The sequence below is a fragment of the Cardiocondyla obscurior genome, linkage group LG03 (genome assembly GCF_019399895.1).
Source record: "Cardiocondyla obscurior isolate alpha-2009 linkage group LG03, Cobs3.1, whole genome shotgun sequence".
Taxonomy (NCBI): Eukaryota; Metazoa; Arthropoda; class Insecta; order Hymenoptera; family Formicidae; genus Cardiocondyla; species Cardiocondyla obscurior.
In genome coordinates this window covers 667,232-688,686 of record NC_091866.1, presented here as the reverse complement: position 1 = coordinate 688,686, position 21,455 = coordinate 667,232, and the positions used below count along the sequence as shown (strand labels likewise).

The window sequence follows — 21,455 nt, the reverse complement described above, 5'->3', positions numbered from 1 at the left end:
TGCGAGGGTACGGCGAAAGAAAGTCAGAAGTTAGAAGATAAGATGTGAGAACGAGCGACGTAGATGTAGGAAAGGCGCGGCGTATATGTAAGGTGAGAAGGGGATCGTTTGAACATCTGGCAAGGTGCTGTATGAAAAGGACGTGCGAGAGAAGTGCGAGGATGGGAAAATAAAAATAACAGAACCAGGGGGATCGAGGGCGGGGATAATAAAGGCGAGGATAGACTGGATGAAGGGGTGAACACGAGGCGGATAAAAAAGCGAAACTGCGAGCATCGAGAGGGACGGCGGGATAAGTATAATGAGAAAAATTGCCGAACCTGTCCAAGCCGTGAGCAATGGCCGCGAAGTAAAAAAAAAAATAAACCCCCCTCAGTAACTTCTGACCAGAACACTCGATTATTACTACCCATTATTTGACTGATGAAATTAACGTTTAAGTGCATTAGCAATAAATGTTTCGTTCCTGAGTAACTCGTCTTTAAAAGTCCCGGAGAGACAGTGACAAATATCGCGATAAACAGAATTTCTACTTAAAGAAAAGCTAATTTCGTTACGCGACGATTGTTTCATTTTTTTTTTTTTTTACTGAATTGTTTTTCACGGACGTTCCGTCTATTTTTGTAAAGAAAAAATATCGGTATGCTCGCTGTCGTGCATGTGACAATTGAAAATGAAAAGTTTTCTGCATGCAAGCTTGAAGAAGAAGAAAAAAAAAGATTACGCGACTGTATTCTTTTTATTCGTTGCAAATGGATTTCACTTTAACGGATACTTTAATTTAAAGTTTCACGAAAATGCGAAATGAGGGAACGGAAAAGTGCGACGCGCGCTTTGACGCATTCCATTTGATTTACGGGACAGATTATTGAACGAATGTTAAGTAGCATAAACTCACCCGCTAATTCGCTATAATTATGCAATTATATCTGATTCGTCGCAGATTTAAGCCAGCCAGGCAGGGGGGCCGTTCATTGGGATAGTTCGGAAAACCCGATTTCGTGGTTTGCCGCTCCGAAATTCGCGTTCAACTGACACGTCGGATCATCGGAAGTAACACGGCGAGTTCTCGCCCGGTTTTTCCGCGTTTTTGCGGTAACGTGATCGCCGGATTGAACGATCTGCCTGTCCACACTGGCCACGTTTGATCTGTTAATGTAATAACGCGAGTCCGAAACCGCATTTGCTCTGATATCGATCGTATTGGAATGCTGTTATAATGAAGCTTTGTATATTACTCGTGTGTATTATTAATATCATTTAATTTCGCTCTCGAACGTTACCTAACATTTCTTTCTTTTTTCAATTTTAATTATCTAAAAATTAAGATTCCTGATTATATCAACGACTAATTTATATTTAAGAAAAATATATCTTCTTAAAATATTAATTTCTAGTATCAAGTTTTAATTCCTCAAATTATACTGTACAATTAAAAAACGTGGAATTAAATATGGATATTCAGTCTCTCAATTAGAAACAAAATTCGCCACAATTTATTTTTGCATTAAAAAACCTTTCTCTTTGCGGTTCAAAAATTTAATGTCGCGAAATCTCTGAGACTGCCGATCGATGCTCAAACTACGAGCTCCTATCCGGAAAATCATCCACGTGAGCGCATTGTTACAACCGACGGTGTTATTACGATTCTTCGCGTGTGGCCATTGGTCGTTGGACTCTGTGCTTGGCGGTCGCTCTTTTTCTTCTTTTTTTTTTTTTTTTTTCTCCTTTTTCCGGCAATACGAGGAGAGACGAGCTGAAATTGGATCAGAAGGGGAGGAAGGGAGGAAGAGAATCCCGGGGAGATGGACCAGAGAACGCGTCTCGAGGGCCTATCGACTCTCTTTTATTTCTACTCGAGTCTACTCGATAGCCGTCCCGTTGGCGGGCACGTTGCCGTATATAAGTGGTTTAAGTAGACGATCGCGCCAACAGGTCGCCACGCGGCCGCGCTTTTCACTGGACTTCGGCAACAAAGTCCGAGGCCGCGCCTGGACGGCCGAGTTCGCTTCGATGGGTTAATCATTTTCGCGATGGGAGTATGGAAACCGAGCCAGCTGCGAGGGGACTCGACGAAAAGAGGATTAAGCCTCTGCCGTTATAGGATAGGACCTGATCCAAACAGTAACAAAAGCGCTTTGTCGCGAGATCTTCAAACGTATGATTTTCAATTTGTCACTTGTCCAGCGCCTTTTTCTACAATCTTAACAACTACCGCTTCCGTTTACATATTAAATTTTTTTTTTTTTTTTACTTATATCTTTATTTATTATTTTTTTTATTATTTATAGATTAATTAATAATTAGCTTTAATTGGGCATCAAGATCGGTGCGGTGGCAAATGCGCGTTTCTTGTCCGCGTTTCCTGCTTTGAGAAATTATTACAGATCGCGCGTACCGGTGATCTCAAAGTGGCCGGGGCATACAAATTCGTGGCCGCGTGGACATAATTGCGGCGAATGAACTAACCAGCAAATTAGTCGGCTGACAAGCGGCGGGTAATAGATGCACGAGGAAACCGAAACCGGATGATTCATGCCTGATTGGACAGCACGAGACGCTTCGTTGCATGGCTGCAACAATAGACTGCATAATTCTGTCAAATGAGATGCACTACGGCTGAATGGATCCGATGCTCTCGTTTTGACAAAGTGCGCGTCACGCTGCTGCCGGTGTTCTTGGCAAGGTACTGGCAATCGATCGCGAGGTCTCATTCGATAGCGACTGAATATCTCGGACTGTTTACGCCTGACCGTACTTTAGAAAAACAGCATGATCGTAATATTTAATTCGAAGGCAGATTTCGAAGTTGACTTTAATAAACTCCAACTTAATAACAACGCCGAATATTTTTGGAAATTATTCGCGGCAGCGAGAGAATTACGAAAACGCGCAAACTCTCTCGCACGTTAATGATATTCGCGGTACCGTCCGCGTGCGGCGCACAAAAATTCATCAACGCGGAATTACTTTGTGACGGACGGAAAATCCAGCGCGGAAGGAGTGCCGCTCCGGCGAGCCGGAGCAAAAACAACGGCGGGATGGTCCGGATGGTACGCGAACGAGTACGGAAACTGCGAACCGCGAAGAATGCCGAGAAATCGAAGAAACCGGGAAACCGTGGAGAATGGTTGGGGGACGGCTGGAGCGGCGTGAGAGGATAAGCGGCGCGCTATGAGAAGTTATTCTGGAGGATAGTTAGGTATGTATAAAACGCCGTCTCTCGTGGGAGGACCAGTCCGCTTTTAAGCACCATCCACAACGACTTAGATTCCACTCTACGCTCCGCGTGTTTACGTCGAATTAATATAGCTTGCACGAATATTGCGTTCTAGAGCATATCGTACTCTTATAAAGCAACCTAGTTTGTATCAATTTTTGCAATTCGTTTTAAAAATGTGAAAAAAAAAAAACGAAGATTTTATAAGTTTACTTAAAAAGAAGACTTGTTATTTCCTAACAGATAATAATTATTAATAATCAATTATTACTCTAGTAATTATTATTTTATTTTTCACAAAGTACGCGATTAATTTTTTAATTTCTTTTTTGTAATTTTCCCACCCGAAGTTGTTATATTGTAAGAAAAAAGATTTTTGACTCACCAGAACAATGCGCAGCAGCGGAGTTGACGATGATCTGTAACAAATAAATATAAAGTTTAAATTGTAGACGTGCTGAAAATATTCATTGACAGAAAAAAAAATTTTTTTACGCGTTTTTAAGTAATTTATTAATTTAAGAAAACAAAAATTAAGATTTTTTTATCGTGAATAAATCAAAACTATTAATTTTATATAAAGAAAAAATGATGCTTACCCTGGGGTTGCTCCGCCGATGCAAGATGCCTTTCCGAGGCCTCCTCCTCCTCTCAGATTGCGAAGCTGGCTCTCCTTCAACACAAGACACTCGCGAAAATCGCGACCGTGAATTTATAATCGCGAATGTTAATTAATGAACACTGTTTTACGCGTGATATTATACGGCACTCCCGTTTTTAAAAATCGTATAATAAATTAACTCGCCCAAATTACTTTCGCACTCACGAGAAAACGACCGACGAACCGCGACTGCGGTTCGTTTATTAAATATCGACGACGACGGCACGTTCACTTCTTCTCCAGATTTCAATCTGCAACAAAAAAATTAATGATTAGATATATTTTTGAGAAATATATACATATACTAAATGTAGAAGTCAAACAATTGTCGCATTAAAATATTCTACACGTACAGAGAAGCACTCAGGGATTTTAATTCGCGAGAACCGATATCTTTAATTATTACCTTTTGGAGGAAAAGGGAAAGAGGCCTGCTCGTCGCGTGGTATATCCGTACGCGTATGTGTCTATGCTTCGACTGTCGCCTAGAAAATACCGCGTCAAGGTTACCGCTCGCCACTCGCTCGACCGCCAGACGACTATTATTTACAATGTTTATAAAAATCCTGCTCGGGTCTCGGAGTAAATCAACACTCTGTCAAAGAGTGTTATGCTTATTATTCTGAATATTGTTTCTCGTCGATTTTATGAGAAGACAAAATAATACTTTAAAGAACGAAACGTCTCGCGCGAAGGTGTTGCGTGGTCGGTCGCTGGCGGCGCATGAATATAAAATTATCTTTAGCTCTGTACATATCGTTGCATGTAATATTGTAGAGATATTAATAATATGCCGCGTACTGCATAAATTATAATTAAATCTCGGAAAATTTAACTAAAGGAAAACTTGTATTCCTGACAATCCTAATGTCACGGTATTTAATATCGTTATATTTCTCTAATAAGCGGGCGGCGCTTCGTTATCTTTAGCGTAATAAAATGTCATAAGAGTTTCAATATTTGTTTTGCCGGTACATACTGAAATCATTAATGTAATTACGCCGGAAAGTTTACCGCACGTCAAAGAGGACGAGGCCCCTTTAATCCCGTTCGCTTTTCTTGCTCACGCATCTTCATTTTCCCGGTCTCCGTATCTTTCTCTATGGTCGGTATCTCTTGCCGCGGCTCTTTTTATTCATTTCTTTTTTATACTCGCGAAACCAACCGTTTCGTTAGATCTTCGTTACATCTCCGTTCCTTTTGCGTTTCTTTTTCGAATTTTTTTTTCTTTCTTTCGCGTGTCGCGCACACATTTCTATCATAATTACTCGTTGTTTTGTAATGCATTACTAAAATATCTCTGTGATACCGAGAATAAAATGAAAAGACGTCCAGACTGACGGTGGTATTAAAGTGCTGAATAAAAATGTATCCAAATATTAATTAATTAATTCGTAATTCTACATATGTGCAACTTTTCAAATGTCTGAACTGAAATGTTCCTTTAATTATTAATTTTTTTTTTTTTTTGGATCTCGCAAGAATATTCTTGTTTACGATTATCAACTTAAAAATAGTGCCCGTAAAAAATCTTTACTCAGCGAAAGCATAATAATAAGTAAATAAGTAAAAAAAATAATTATATTAATAAATGTCCTATGAATAACTTATCGATCCGACCGACGATTTCTGTACCATTAGACATCGAAGATGCACTATGCAGGATAGAATTATAAATAATAAGCTAACTGTCGTTAATTGTACATTAAATATATGTTAATTCGCGTTGCGGACCGAATGTCGAAATTGCGAGCTTTACGAGTCGTAGCTTGCTCACTGATAGTTAAGCCGCGCATTTACACACACGCACGACGTGCTTGCTCTATGCTTTCGTGTTTACGCAATTATTAATGCTCCCATGCTTATACCCCATGATACAAAACGGGAACGACAAAGTGAGGCAGGCGGACGCGAAAGAGAAAGGTCAGATTAGGGTCACGTGCCGGAAAGAAATTCACCCACAATTAGCGAGGGTCCAGCGAGATGGCTCAGGCGATTAAAGAGGTGTACCGAAACCCTCACGGGCCAAATTGAAGTTAAAGGATATTCCCGGAAAGCCCCGGGTTGAAGCAGATAAATAGCACGGCAGTTATTACGCGCGATCTAAAGACAGAGGAGGAGAGAAAAAAAAAAAAAATTGCACATATCGTGCTATCTTATCGCCTTGACTTCGCGAGCTGTTCACTTACGTGATCTACTCACGAATGTCATCAGGCAGATGGTCTCTGTTACAGCGTGCTGTAAGTTTAATCCGAAACTGGGTTAGCCGACAGTATTAATTAACATAATCTTGCGGAGTCATGACGTGAAAATTTAAGATGCATAATGCGAGAACGCGCATGTAATTTGAATTGATAGCGGCCCGGATTCGCTCCGCGAATAATCGGTGCGTTTTCTCCTAGCTCTTATTCCCTCACGGTATTCTTTTTTTAAATTCCAAGATGTGACATTAATAATTCGTGTAACTATCTCGTCGCAATAATCCGACAAAATTATTCTGATAAATGTAAAATACCAATTTTTGATTTTTTTTTCTTTTAATTTTAATTTAAAGATAAAGACAGCTTGTCTTCTCTTTTTTTTTTTTTTACAAAAGTGTTCGGCAGGATGATACTTTTACTCGCGCGGAAAATAGTTGTCTTATGGTTAATCAAGTGCGATGCGATAACGATAAAAGTGTGAATTAGAACGAGAACGACGTAGCGGCGAGAAAGTCCGGGATTAAAGCGAGCAAAAACGGAGGTTTCCCTCGGGAGGAAGTTATGTCGACGGGTTAGTTAGGCATGCACATAGCGCGGCGTTCCGGCTGCATACATCGCGCGTTTGCGCCGGGGGCCAGATAAGCCTCGCATGATGCACGTTGCACCTATGCTTTGTGTCTGCTAGAAAACGACACTAATATCGCACAAAGGGGACGGGAAAACGGAGAGGCGCGCCACCGATGCGTCGCGTAAAACAGGACGGGAATAAGTAGCTTGTCAACGGCGAAACGTGATGAACGTCGAAAACGACAATGACGGAAACGAAGTAACGGGGAAATTTGCGCAACTCGATAAACGTACAGACGGCAAACGCTTCCGGTTCAATTTTCAGCCGCGTGAGTTCGTTACATCCTAGAGTTTTCAAGTCAATTAAAACAAGGTGATAAATTAAAAATATATTCTATCGTATTGAATGAAAGATTAAAGGGTCGGTGTTCGTTTTATTTCGGCAATCGTGCGTGCGTTAAATTATCAGCTGTCGACGCAAAGCGAATAAATAATTAAAGTCATCTACGTAAAGCCGTTTGAATTCATTCGGACAAGTGCTTTCGATACCCGGGGACGCGACGTGACGGCTCGGTATGTTACACGTAACGCTCCATATGCGGTTTTTGACGTGAACGAATAATGGCAACTCATCATCATTAACCAAAGATTTTGAATGCGCTATAAATTTAGCGAGTGGAGCGGCTTAGTCGCGCCAATAAATATCCCTGCTAGCGATGACATCGCCGCGAAGTACCGAAGCCTGCATTATGGATGACGTTCATAGCTCACGTGTCATCTAGATCTCGCTTAGACCTCGCGATGCCTGATGGTTCCGCGGTCGCTTTTGTGCCGCGACGTTCGCAGCCACAGAAAGCGAACGTCGTCGTCGTCGTCACACTAGCGTGATTACGAATCGCGATATTAATGCGATCGGCGGCCAAGACCAGCATCTATTCAGTATTGATACTTTCCCAAAGGAGAATCTTCGAAGGGATGAAGATACACGTCGCGCCGGCCAGCAAAGGATGAAGATCGACGTTCCGGCATTCAACGTTAGCATTCAGTGTCAGGCAGAGACAAATTTCTAGCTTTCTCGCGTTTCGCTGTACCATTTCCAGCGATTCCTCATACGTTCCGTTTGTCGTTACCAACGTTACCAACGTTCTTTTTATTTTGTGTTTTACGAGCTGAATCCGCGCAACTCGCGATCGCGCATCCTTTTTATTCCCTCCTCCTTTATACGATATTAGTAATGCCCTTCGTAAGCACGGACGGCCGTCGTTAAAACAACCACCCTCTGTGTAAGCGGGCCCGACTTAACGGGAGTACTCGCGATGCTTAACGGCACGCTGCGGGCATCCGAGTACTTTCCGTCGCAGCCTGTCTCTCCGCCGGAACTATCTCTCCATTACTTTTCGCGTTCTATTTGCCTTCTTTTTACGATCCGCGTATACACTTACTTGCACTCATTTCCCCCATTTTCTGTTTGATAAAAGCGTAATCGACGCGCCGGTGAATATTATTTTCACCAAGAGAGAGACGCGCGCCTTGGAAATTAAGTCATCCTATCCAACGTCGCAAGTTATTTATTTTACCGCATAATTATTTATTTAAAAATACTTCGATGTTTACGGAAATATTATTTGAATACGTTGTTCGAGTGTTGAGAGGACTCGAGTTTAAATATACCTTAGCTCGAAAATCACGAGCAAAAAATTTCCTTGCGTTGCACGCCGACACGTTCGATTTCGTTATAATATGACAGGGAAGACCAGCTGCGAAGACAGAGAGAAACTTCGACTTTAATGGCTTGCATTGGGACTCAGAGATATTATCGGATTACCAATAAATCACGCTGACTCGATTTCAAAGAAGGCCGCGCGTCGCCGGCATTATTTATCCCGTCTCTCCGGCATAACAGCCGTTTCCTCTTCTCTTTTACATGTAAAAGGCGCGTAGTAAAGCTCATTTCCCGTTATACAACCCGTGCGCGCCCCCGCGCATCCCTCCGCCTTCATTATTTCTCCCGACTTCTCGCGCCGGCATCTCGCTCTTCTCGCCCTTCTCGCGTTTCTCGCGCTTCTCGCCGCCTCGTTCTTCCGCTGTCCGTCTATCTCTTTTGGCCACCTTGTTGTGCGTGGTGTTTTTATTTTGTCCTCTCCCGCCGCTTCGCACCTCCGCGCGTCTTTCCCGCGTGCACACACCGCCGCTTCCGGTGGCCACACGTTGAAGGCGAAGGAGGGCACCGAAGAAGGGAGAATATTATTCAAAGCAAGATTTACATTTTTACGACGCCGCCATTTTCTACCGAAGGCACCGACGAGAATAGGAATTAGATTCATTTACATATATATATATATATATATATATATATATATATATGTGTATATATACGTATACGTGCACACACTCCTCCCTCCCCTTCGTCCGCCCTTTCGCCTCTTCCGCCAGCAAGTTTGCCCGGTAAAGGAGATTAATGCCTTGATTAGTTCGTTTTCTGCGACTTATCACCGCGGTCACCTTTCCTTCATCCACCACTGTACCTTTCCCACCCCCTGCGCGAGCTCCGGCGGTCGCAGACTTTTATCAGGTCACCGCTGAAGTTTCGCCACGACGATCTTGTGGCTACGGTATTATGCAAAAGATTAGTCAGAAAGGGCAGGCGTTTCGCAAGACTCCGTATATCACACACCTCCGTCGCTCTCGGGTAATAAAATTGAGAATAATTGAAGTAACGGGAATAATTGGGCAATATTGAGAGTGGGAGAATGTTTTAACATAGGTTTCTTTAGCGAAGCTCAATAGGTTTCTCGGTCTACCTCATTTCAATGGAAGTACTTTGAGTACCAGGTTCAAAAGAATCGCATCTTTGATGGGAAGTACGAAAGAGTATCTGTTGATAGCCAGAAAGGATCGTATCTTTTGTACGATATTAAATAAATTTATGGAGAAATCTAAATTCCAAATTAGATGGAAAATTATATTTATCTGTTATTAAATTTAGAAAAATACATTTGACAGTAAAAAGAATAACTTTTTTTAAATATCTTCTTTTATATTGAATTATATTTAAAAAGAAACAAAGAAATTAAAAAATTAATCAGACATTAAGTTAAAAATGTCTCAACAATCTTAAAGTTATATTTTTCATTCAAATAATTAAAAAAAAAAAACTTTTTTTTGCAATTATCGTAATTTTTATTTTTACTTTTAATTAAAACTATAATGAAACACTGTAGACATTAAATGCTTATTTATATTTGCTCTTACAAATCCAATTACTAGAAACTCTCATGCTTTATTTTATTTTATTTTATTTTTTTTGTATTCTGGATAAAGGTATCGATGACACGAGTGGATTCGACACAACGAGCTGGACTCATTTTAATTTTAATATATGCGCAAAAATTTAATCGAGTGTATTTGATTGCTTCAAGATTTTCTCTAAACCAACGCGTGTATTACTTCCAAGTTTCGAATCAACGTGCGTTTCGTACTTGCGCGTAATCATTAAGATCGCCAATGAACAGGCATTAACATTGCGCAGACTGAGTATTACGGTCATATTGTGCAGATCATTGCGCGCAAATTAACGTCGAGCACTCGTGACCGTCGTAAATACGGCACTTTATTTGCAACCACCCCTATTAACGCGATACTTGACCGCATCTGTCCGGGATAGAAACGGCGATATACAATTAAGATTGAATTGCAGTCATCAAGATGAAGATTAAAGAGTACTAAGCACGTGATAAAAGCCCGGTTTAATAAACTGACGATTAAAGCTGGCGCAAATAAAAATTAATTTAAGCTTTAATGTAGATAAATTAATGGAACACTTTTATTTATTAAACCATTTCTTTTCTTTTTTTGTGAATTAAAAGTACCACATTTTTATGAAAATTTATTTGAAAGTGGTTAGTTAAAAGTTAATTTTAATATGAAATAAATATGTATTTAAATATACATATAATAATATAAAAATATATCTACATATATCTATTTGAATATATCACCGTAAAGATTAAGAGAAATTTTAATGTAAATCAACCGTTTTTTTTTTTCATTTTTACCGCATTAGCGAAGAAAACAGAATTCGAGTTAAACGGTTTAATTCGAACGCGTCACTTTCCGTTCCCACATACATCCAACAACGTGCACACGTGCAAACGTCGTCGACGTTTCTGTTTCCTTTTTATTAGCCGGAATAAAACGCGCCTTTGTACATATACGCAACGCGACGATAAAAGAATAATCGAGCATTTTCTTTTAAGTTCCACCAGTGCAGAAGGATAAAAGGTAAACGTTTTAGGAATTTCTTACGCCCGCTCCTTCCCCGCGGACGCATTCTTTTTGCTTACTCTTCGCGAGAGGAAACATAAATTTTACCAACTAAAGATTTCCTTTCGCCTCGAAGCGCCAGCTGACCAAAGCGCGGCTTAACCCCTTAATCCACATTATTATTCCAGTATAAATTCCTCGGGGCAAGTGAAAATTTTTTGACCTCAACTGCACGTTTCTGCAGTTTTAAAAAAATGCACTGGGAGAAAGATTGCGCATTTTTATTTGTAAATTATTTTTTATATGCGAAAAAACGAAAGAAGTTACAAGCAAAAAAAAATTTTATTCGCGTTTAGCACGACCGGATTAGTTAAATAAAAAAATTAATTAATAAATAATAATAATAAAAGAATAATATTTGTTATTAATTTATTAATATATTATATTTTTCGAGTTTATCATCTCGGTTTTCAATTGTCTATCGAAAGAATTAAAAGAATCTCGTTCTCGGAAATTTATACTGTTATCGAGTATGCGATATAATTTTAGAACCCGTCTTCTTTTTTGCCATGTAACGTTATATTAATGCGTGGTTGTGGCACGTACATTATTAAATTTATAGGCTCCGCGGATACTGTTAGAAAATCCTTTCCCAGTGCTTATATTAACCGCGGGAGGACTCGAAACTCTGTTTCAACACACTGAAACATCAGAACTACCGTAAATGGAATCTATGAAGTAGGAAGTCGTGTAAAATTTCTAGCAGAAACATTTACTCTCCTTCGTTCCCGCGACTTTCCGAGGATCAGCCGTGGAAGAACGATTGTTTTTATCTGAGGGAGATTACTAGTCTGATTGTTTTTTTCTTTTTTTCTTCCTTTTTTATTTAGTTAGTGGACTGTATTGAGCGACTGTATTTCATTCGTGAACACGCACAGTTTACGAATGTAACAGTAATGGATTGCGCCAACTTTCTCAAGCTTCGTATTTATCCAATAATTTACCTTTTTGCAACGAAATCTATATTTCCACGGATACTCGTATCGTCCATTCGAGATAAAAAAAACTTAGGTTTTCTATTCGTATCATATATTGTTATAAACTTCAACTTGTATATACGTGATTTTCTTCGTTCCTTCTTTTACTTAAACTATTTTACTTTTTATTTAATTAAAATTTAAACATTAAAAAAGATCTTTTTTTTAATAAAGAAAAATTAGAATCACTAGAACGAATTAAAAAAAAAAAAATTTTGACCTAATTTTTCTTTATTTCTTTTAATTTTCTTTAATATTAAAAATTTTATCTCTTTTTTTTTCATTTTTAATTTTTCTACTTTACTCTTATATTAAAAAAAATTTTTGTATTACATCATAATATCGAAATTTTAGACTTTGCGTGTGATAAATGGAGCTTCATATTTAATTTCAGTTCGTATAATTGGTACGTAAACGTCAACGTTCAGCTGCGATTGGAAAAAATGAGGTTGGAAAACTGGTCAAATAGGTATCCCACGATTAACGATACGTCCAATTTATTTAAAGCTTAAACACGTAAATTCATTTATCTTTCCCATCTTTTCTTAAACCGGTGTCGTGGATTTTTCCCTGTTAGACGTAGACGAAAACGGATGTTACAGAGGAAATTAATTTAGCCGCGGCTCTTGATCGCTCTCGGTGTTTAAATATTCTCCATATTGCGCTTATCTTTGTCGGCGTTTTGTGTTCTATCACGTAGAATGATGTAATACTCTACATATATATTAATAAAAAAATTTTATATAATAACCTTTAAGAATGACTTTTTCAAAAAATTACTAATATATTACTTTGGTTTTGAGAAAATAAAGGTTTGACAATTTTAAACATCTAAAGTGTTAAATCGAAAAATTTAATTTATAAATTTGTGAAAAATATATTGTAAACTAAAATTTTTAATTATTGTAAAAATAAATTTAACGGAAAGCGAAAGGAGCGAACGCGTACTCGCACATAAATTCTCACCGAACTCTTTTGGCGTTTGATGTAAGCAAGCGATTAAGTTGACCACCGATTCGATATCAGTAACTTCGACGCCGTCGAATCCGTGCTGGATTTTCGACGGAAAAAAAAAGGAAAAGAAAAAAAAAAAAAAGAGAGAGAGAGGGAAGTAAAAAACGGGAGGGAAAGACAGGCAAGTTTGCGTATCTTATTTTTCAGCAGCTCGCCGAAGAGCGGGAAAAGAAAGATGGAAAGGATAAAACGAGCAGCCGAGAAGCGCCGCGCTCGACTTGAACTTTCCACGAACAACGTTTACTTTATCCACCCTGGCCTTCCGATTTCTCCCTTTCCCACTCTTTCTTTTTCTCTCTCGCGGCCTCCGTCTTTTTCGCACTCGCCCGTAATGGGCGATCTCAAAGGTCGATCGTAAAAGAGGTAGCGCGGTTTCTTTTTTTCCGCCCAAGTCGCTACTCGTGTATCTGTTCATCGCGGTGGTGGAGCAAACGAAAAGTAAGAGACGACGCGGGCAGACATCGAAACTGCACTTCCGCCATTCGACCTCGTCGGGAAGTCGATGGCCATCGACGGCTATCTCACTCTCGCGGCAATGTACGCGACGTTTTATGGACACGTTTGTACGAAAAGCGTAATAAATGTAAACAATAATTGCAGCTGTAATGAAATTTATCTTTTGCAATTATCTCTTACAATATTTTAATCGCAATTAATTTGTACAACTAAACGTTGAATTAAAATGATAACTGTATTTGAAACAATGAATAGACAGAAATAATAATTAATTATTATTATTACGAATAACAATTGCATTTCAGCATATAATATTTATAATACGCTCTCATGTTATAAAGCTTGATAAAGGATGCAAAAATGTTGGAAATTATTAAACTGTCTATTACCAAATTGCTTTTTGATTATTTTGCTCGATCGGCGAAACTTTTCTGAATTACATTATACGAAATTTCGGAACATTACAAGTTTTTCTTATATTTAATATATTCATAATTAATAATAGACGTTAAATTAAGTATAGTTTTATTCAGATATCGTTGGCGATTAACTTCTTGACGATTGTCAAGATAAGACAGAAATGTGCATTTGCAGAAGAAATCGAAAATTTATGTCTCCACTGTGATAGTGGACGATAGTGGCCACAAAATCGCGCAAGAAGAAGTAAGCTCTAAGAGGATACCTAAGAAGAATCCGCAGCTGTAACTGACTGCTTTTTATCGACGTGACGTGTTCCTCTCATATCGAAATCGAGACTTAACTACAAATATTTTATAGCTATACGTGAAGTCTTTTATCATCGAGTATGTATCAAGTTTTGTTACTTCTCTCTAAAAATAGTTATTAAAAAAAAAAAACTCGGCAATTGAATAATTTAATAATAATCTTGACAAGTCTTATCGGTTCGATTCGTAAATTTGACAACCCAAAATTACAGACGTTCGAAAATGATTCGGTTCACGGTTCGCTCGCGATTACTTCTTGATATTTCTCATATCTTTCAGCGCCATTGTTAAAATATCCCGCGGCTAGGACAAATATCTCTTTTGTCATAATGGTTCCCTGAACTTCAAACGCTTGGGAAATAATTGCTCGGTTCTCAACGACTCTCGCTCAGCCTGACTATGATACTCTAGAGCACCTCTGACACGTCCCGCGGGTGCCACGTAAATTTTCTTAGTAGTTTCTCACGATCCTGAATTTAGATGAAGTAATGCAGCGTTCGTTCTCGGAACGATTATGTTAATCCTTTTCCCTTTAATTACTCCTAGCAATAAAATAATTAATTCTTGTCGCGGGGTGACGTTAAATCAATTGACCCTTTCAACAAATTATTTTAATTATTAATACATTGTAACGTAGCATTAATTTACAGTACTATTTATATAGAACAAAGATTAATACTCCGTTGATTACACAAGATATATGTATTTGTTATAATTTCTCTCTCTTTTTGTTTCTTCATTAAATATTCTTCATTAAACATTTTTCATTAAACATTTTTCAATATTACAATTACGAAAAGGTAGAATTAGTTATGAAAATCATGACAGTCAAGGAAAGAAAATTAAAAAAAAAAAAAATAGTTGCAATAAATAAAAAAAAAAAAGAAATATATTTTTAATATTCAGGAAAAAAGATCCTTTAAATAAATTTAAAATAAAATGAACACGAGGCTTTTGATCGCAGCTTTTGCAATTTATCACCTTATTGATCGACGGCAATCTTCCCTGCTGTAAAATATGATAATGCTAGTTTCAGGCGAACGATAAAATTGTTTCTTCGGTTACTCTATGAAACGAGAGTACATAAAAAATTAATCATCCATTGTCTCGCGTGTTACACGCTAGCGAACTCTCTCTTTCCGGGTATCTGAAACGCTATTCTTTCCTTCCCTCTCATTGATCGTCGTAAAAAGTCGGGCTGGGTTTACGGCGCGCAGTTTTGCGAAAGCTGCGTTTATCCATCGGGGGCGGTGGTGTATGACACTTTCGGGCACCGTGCCGCGAATGCTCCATAAAACGATCAAATTGCATTGCGGCAATAAAACACGAGGGCACGGGGATAAACCCCCCCCCCTCGTCCCTCGAATTTCATTCGTCGCATCACGGCCGCGTTTTAATCCCCCTCGAATTAAAGCCTTCAACAATCATTTATCACCTCCTCGGGCGCGTTTATCGACTTTGAAACAATAAAAGACGGTTATCAACCTCTCGCCGCGTTCTGCCGCGAGCCCTTGACAAATCGCTGAAGGACCGCCGTCTCTTCCTCTCCCGCACGATGGATTCTGTCGCCCAACGGTTTATGCTCGCGCCGGCATTTTCGATGGCGCGCGAAAAAAGGAAGAGGACGAGGGAGAAAGAAAAACGAGCGAGGTAGGCAGAACGGTCGCGGCGTAAATTGTCGAACGGATCGAGGCTGACGAGTCAATACAGCGTCGACGAGAGAGCCACGTTGCGCCGAAAAAAAAGGAAAATAGCAAAAGGGGAAGAGAGAGAGAGAAAGAGAGAGAGACACAGGAGAGCGTGATAGAAGAATTATTGACGTGGACTCGATTTCGCTGTTTCGATGCGGTGATTGATCGCGAGAATGAATTTGCGAGAGGCTGGCGCGGATCCCTTAGAAGGCCGGGACGCGCTTTTCACGGGCAGCTTCGCGGCTTTCAAAAACGCGCACGCGGGGATGCGCGCGCTGTGCAAATGTTGATTCACTTCCGCCCGCCGGAACAAACTTTCATCCGCTCGTATCGATACGAGCGTGGTATGTTTTCCCATCTTGTTTGATATTAATCTATATGTGGCACGAAACACAGTCGTTGCGTATTAATCTTTACACACTTTTTTTTTCCCCCCCCCCTTTTTTTTTAACTACATTTCGCGGAGATGGTAAACGGGAAAAATTGTCAACGGTATTTTTTCTACACAGTCGGCGAAATAATTATACCTTCGCATATATATTTTGCGCATTTTTGATAGAAATTGTTTTTCAAAATACAGTAGCGAACAGATTTAATATTTTTGTACGTTAAAACTTGTTTTTTTTTCTTTGGTATTTACTATAAAATAATATTCGACCTAAAAACGTCTTAAAAATTTCTTTCAACAACTTTAATACAACAGAAACAAATTGTGAAAAAGCATTTGAATCTTTTCTTTAAAAAAGAAGCTGTTCTCTATTTCGAAAAATTCCTGTGTGCAATCTTATGTCGGCGGGGCGCTCGTTAAGTCGCATTAAAATTGCAAGTCGCGCGGCGCACGCACACGCACGGCGTGCTCCGCTCGTGCCAAGATTTTCTTTTGCTCGACGTTAAAACCGCACGTGCCCGCACTGCAGACACGCGCACGCACGCATGCGCCCAGAAATGTACCCGGAAAATGGCAAAGCTCGAACAACACAAGGAAAAGCTACGCCGGGAACCTCACATGCGACCGGCATCTCCGCAGTTACACGAGTAAAACAAGCATACATATATCACCGTAAACTACTGCGGATAACTCCCCGGGATCTCACGATATATCACGCCGCCATTGAGAAAGTTTAATCTTTTCCCGGTCGCCTAATTTCTGGACGTTTAATCTTATCGCGCTGGTTCAATCTCGCCCGCTTGCATCAATGGACTTATCGTTGTGCGTGTAATTTTATGCTGCTGCAAATCACGGTTATTAGATGATTCTTTTTATAAAGTGTATACTGCATACTCTATCGTGGACCCAACATGTGACAAATATATTTTCTTTAATATAAGTTCGACGGAGTGTACATCGGCGCCGTATCACGCTGTCATTGAGAAACTTTATTCTTTTCCCGGTCGCCTAATTTCTGAACGTTCAATCTTATCGCACCGGTTCGATCTCGCGCTCACATTGACGGACGTATCGTTTCACGTGTAATTTCGCATCTAATTTTACGTCGCTGCAAATCATGTTCGCGACGTATGTATACCATTCTCTATCGCGCGCGGGCAGACCGTGTGACAAATATATTTTCTTAGCATAAATATCGCGAAATAAATCGGCGCCGTAAATCACATCTTCGTATTTTCCATAGATTTTCCTCCCTCCCCCCCCCCCGCGATTTACGAGATAACCACTTCGATATGCTACTTTGCGTCTCACAAAAGTCTCTCGCGGAAGAACGGCACTCTCGCCGTACTATATCAAATTCTGGTCGACAAAACGATCTGTAAAGAGGAACTACACGCGTGTATCGTACACGCGTCTGCGGACGTGTGCGTGTGTACGCTCATACACAGAAACACACACACGTGCGCGTCCTTCTTTCGGGATCCCCCCCGGAAAGTGGAGGATGCGGTAGAATGAAATATGTCAGCGATCCGGTTTGAAACTGGAAAAAGAAGGTATTTCGCCTTTCGGGGAAATCAACGATAAATCACGGCATTAGTTTTATACATTTTCATGTTGCCCGCGTTGCTACGGGATTGACTGACTGATACGACTGAAACAAATGTATCATCTGTCCGTGCGCGATGTCGACGTACCTAAGAGATATTTGAGAGTATTGATATCTGTCGATATCAAACGCTTGTCTCTAATTTATTCAAAAGGCAACATGGGATTTCCCTTTAACTTTAAACTTGCAAAGGCTCGTTTATCTTTATTATTATTATTATTATACATATTGTTAAAATATATTTTATTTTAGTATTATATTATACATATAGGAAAATTATTAAAATTTATTACACTTTTCTGTTGAAGCAATGTTCAGATTTTAATTCTTTTAAAAAATATTTCTAAAATTGTAAAATTTGAAAATCCCTTATTACCTATTTGACTCTTATCTAAGACTTTAAAAGGGTGCAATAAAAAAAGTTTTGGTTAAAAAAAAAAAAGCACTAAGATTGAATTAAATCACGAAAAGTATGACAATCTTTCTCGTAATTCGAACCATTAGCCTAATAACATTTTAGCTTAACGGCTAAAATAAAAAATTAATCTGTTACGCGATTAAAATTACGATATTCGTAATTTTAAAAGGAATGCTAATTAACCAGCATTATTTTTGCGCCAACGGCCACAACAGGCGTCTCGGGCGATATGTGTCGACGGCTTTTACGTACGTTTGTGTACGTGCGCGCGCGTATCACAGTAATGCAGTCATTCTCTATCCTTCCTCTTTCCGTTCTCGCAAGCCGCAGCTTTTGCATGCAAATTTCCTTAAGAATTACGATTTTACTTCATAGACTCTTTGCCTCGCTCTGAATGCCGTAAAACAGAGAACGTTCCCAGGAGCACCTAACAAATACACGAGCAATTCTTAGAGCGTCGCATTGTCTGCGTTAAATCTATGTGAAATCTTCGAAAAAATTCTCTTCTAACCCATTTTTTATTTTTATTTTTTTTAGTCTTTATTTCTGGATCACAATGTTGCAATTTTGTTAAAATTAATATAACGCAAAATTAATTAGATTCTGAAAGAACTTTATTAGAAATATTATATTCCCCGTTAGAGATTTATTAGTGAATAAATTAAATAATCATATACAGAAGGTTCGCGATTCAAATGAACGTAATTTTAATGGTAGGTAGATATAAACATTTGAAAAGTTTGAATGAAGTCTAGTCCTATCCTATTAAAAAAAATTGTTGCAAGAATAAAATTACTTTTATTGTTGCCTTTTTGTTTTAACGCCGATTAATTGATTGGTTATCCCGATTGGCTCGCTTCGCGTCATACGAGAGTATACGTCAGCTGTCAAGGAGGAAGAAGATTTTGAGGTTCGATATCGGTTCCAGTCTGCAATTGGAATCTTTTGAAAAACAGCACGCACGAAGCGCACAACGTTTGTTCTAGTTTGAAAAAAGAAAACGTGGAGGTTTAATTGTTGCTGCTTTTTTTTTTACTCTTCTTTTGTCTTCAATGATACACAAGCAAAATCGGGATTTCGATGTCCCATCGTTGCTGTTTTGTTACATGGAGAACAGAATGTCGACGGAACTCTGTTCATTTTTCGACATAGCGTACAATACTGAAAGACAATATCCCTATACATAATTGTTAAAAGCAAATCTGGTTGAAAAAATACTAAACGTAAGCATTAAATGCTCTTTACAAATCAAAAATTTATTCGCATTCTTATATGAATGTTCAACGTATTAAAATTTTAATACAGTGGATTTAGCTAATATGGATTTTTGCAAAAAGATTTTACAAAAGGGAAATGTTTACTTTGTAGTAAATTAAAAAATATTTTAATGTTATATTTTTAATACTTATTATATATTTTTCATTAAAATAATCTTCATATCTTGTATAAATATGTTTTTATGTAATTATTTAATTTATATCTGTGCAACGTATGTGACTCGTATAACACGATTTCATATATTATGCAATATTCCCCCATGACGAAAGTATGCTAATTAAATTAATTTTCTAATGAAGAATTTATTTCCTAACAAAATTAATTAGAATCAGTATTAAGTATTTTCTATTTTTACAAAGTTTACGGCAATTTTTAAAATATTATTTCTTTTATTATTAAAATAGAACTTCATACAATCGTTGAAATTCTAATATAAAAAAAAAATTAAAATACTTACTTATGCGGTATGATAATTTTGTTATTCAGACGCGACAATAATGTATTATAAAAATTATTCTACGGTTTTCGGTCATGAAGAAAATACGCGACAATTAGTTATTTGAACTACTTCATTATCAACGCGATATCGAAGGTAAATCTACTGAAATTATATCTTGAATCCGCGTGTGTACGCGCGGAATGTCGTGGAATTCCGTGTAAATCGCCATGTTAGTCATTCAGACAGAATGTTCTCTCCACCGTGAGCTCGTCAGCGTTCCACGACGTTCCCCGGTGTTCGTCAGGAACGAGTCGACCAAGCTTGTCCGTAGAAGCGGGTATGCGCGTTCCGTGAGTTCGCTGACGCGCGACGCCGCTCCAATTAGGAACGCACCGACGCGACGGCCCGGGGTTTCGGCAAGGGAGTTGTCTGTAGCTGCGGATTGCAGTTGGTCACTGGGAGGGCTCCCGACAATTTGCCGGAATCGCGCGCACGTAATATTCCCGGGTCTTTGTCAGAACGTTTCGCGGCCGGCGCGGTGCGACGCCCGCGGCTCGTGGCAGCCCGCGCGATGCAAAGCGACTCTCAATAATTGGGCATTGACCAAATTATTTTATCCTAGACGCTACAGAGCACACGGCAGCTTTTACATTGTATTAGAAACGTTTGCCGAGACAACGGTGGTTTCACCATTCCCGACCTCCGACCCCCGACTCGGTCGCACTCAACCGACTCGATTAATTAATGTTTAAATTAATGCAGTTGTTTAAAGAGCGAAGACTGATATCGCGATCACGTTCTCGAGACTTCGCGTGAAACGTTCTATCTTGCGCGAAGCAAAATCCTGAGTTCATGGTCACGCAAGAACAATTATGGGCACGGATCAAGTTGCTACGAAAATCGCAGGGACACCCCCGCCGTTGATGGCGGTTACGTGGGATTACAGAAGTGAGCGATTTGTTTTAGTGATTAGAACGTGAGCCATTGGCGCCCTCGTCATTAACGAGCTCACGGGAGTTCATTGGGCTTAATGGGGATGTGATGGGATTATAGTGCGATGTTAATTCTCTGGATATTATAACGCTACAATTCTCTCGCGACAAACAAAATTTAATTCCACTAATAGGACATTTATATCTCGATACGGGAAAATTAATACCTTAACGGGCGGTAAACGCGATTAATTTACCAGTTACGTCAAGATAAATCCAATTGCCGCGATAAGTATAAGAAAATACAAGAAAGCGTGATATTTAAGTGTCTTTCTTTAATCTCTAAATTTGAAAAAAAAAATTATCACAAACGGGAAAGAAACGACGGGAATAGATCGCGTTAATTTTGCAGTTTAATATCTGAAGACAATAAGCGACGCAATTGCGTGCTGCCCTGAAGAAGTCAATTGCCGGTAATTCTTTCCCGATGCGAACCTGATCGGTCGAACGTCAGCCAATATTCCGCCGAATCTATGCCGCTCTTTTAGCCTCTCTTCCC

General features: G+C 39.1%; 1 protein-coding gene and 1 long non-coding RNA gene across 4 annotated transcripts in view; one reads left to right on the top strand and one right to left on the bottom strand.

The window, feature by feature from the left end:
- The window catches only part of LOC139113879 (uncharacterized), a 35,889-nt gene extending 31,202 nt beyond the window's left edge, over positions 1 to 4,687 (bottom strand). Inside the window, exon 1 of the long non-coding RNA XR_011547773.1 lies at positions 3,606 to 4,687. This is a non-coding gene — a long non-coding RNA (uncharacterized lncRNA). The remainder of the gene's footprint in view (positions 1 to 3,605) is intronic.
- LOC139113847 (protein turtle homolog B) overlaps positions 1 to 21,455 on the top strand; it is a 220,635-nt gene that overhangs the window by 127,394 nt on the left and 71,786 nt on the right. The window lies entirely within an intron of this gene.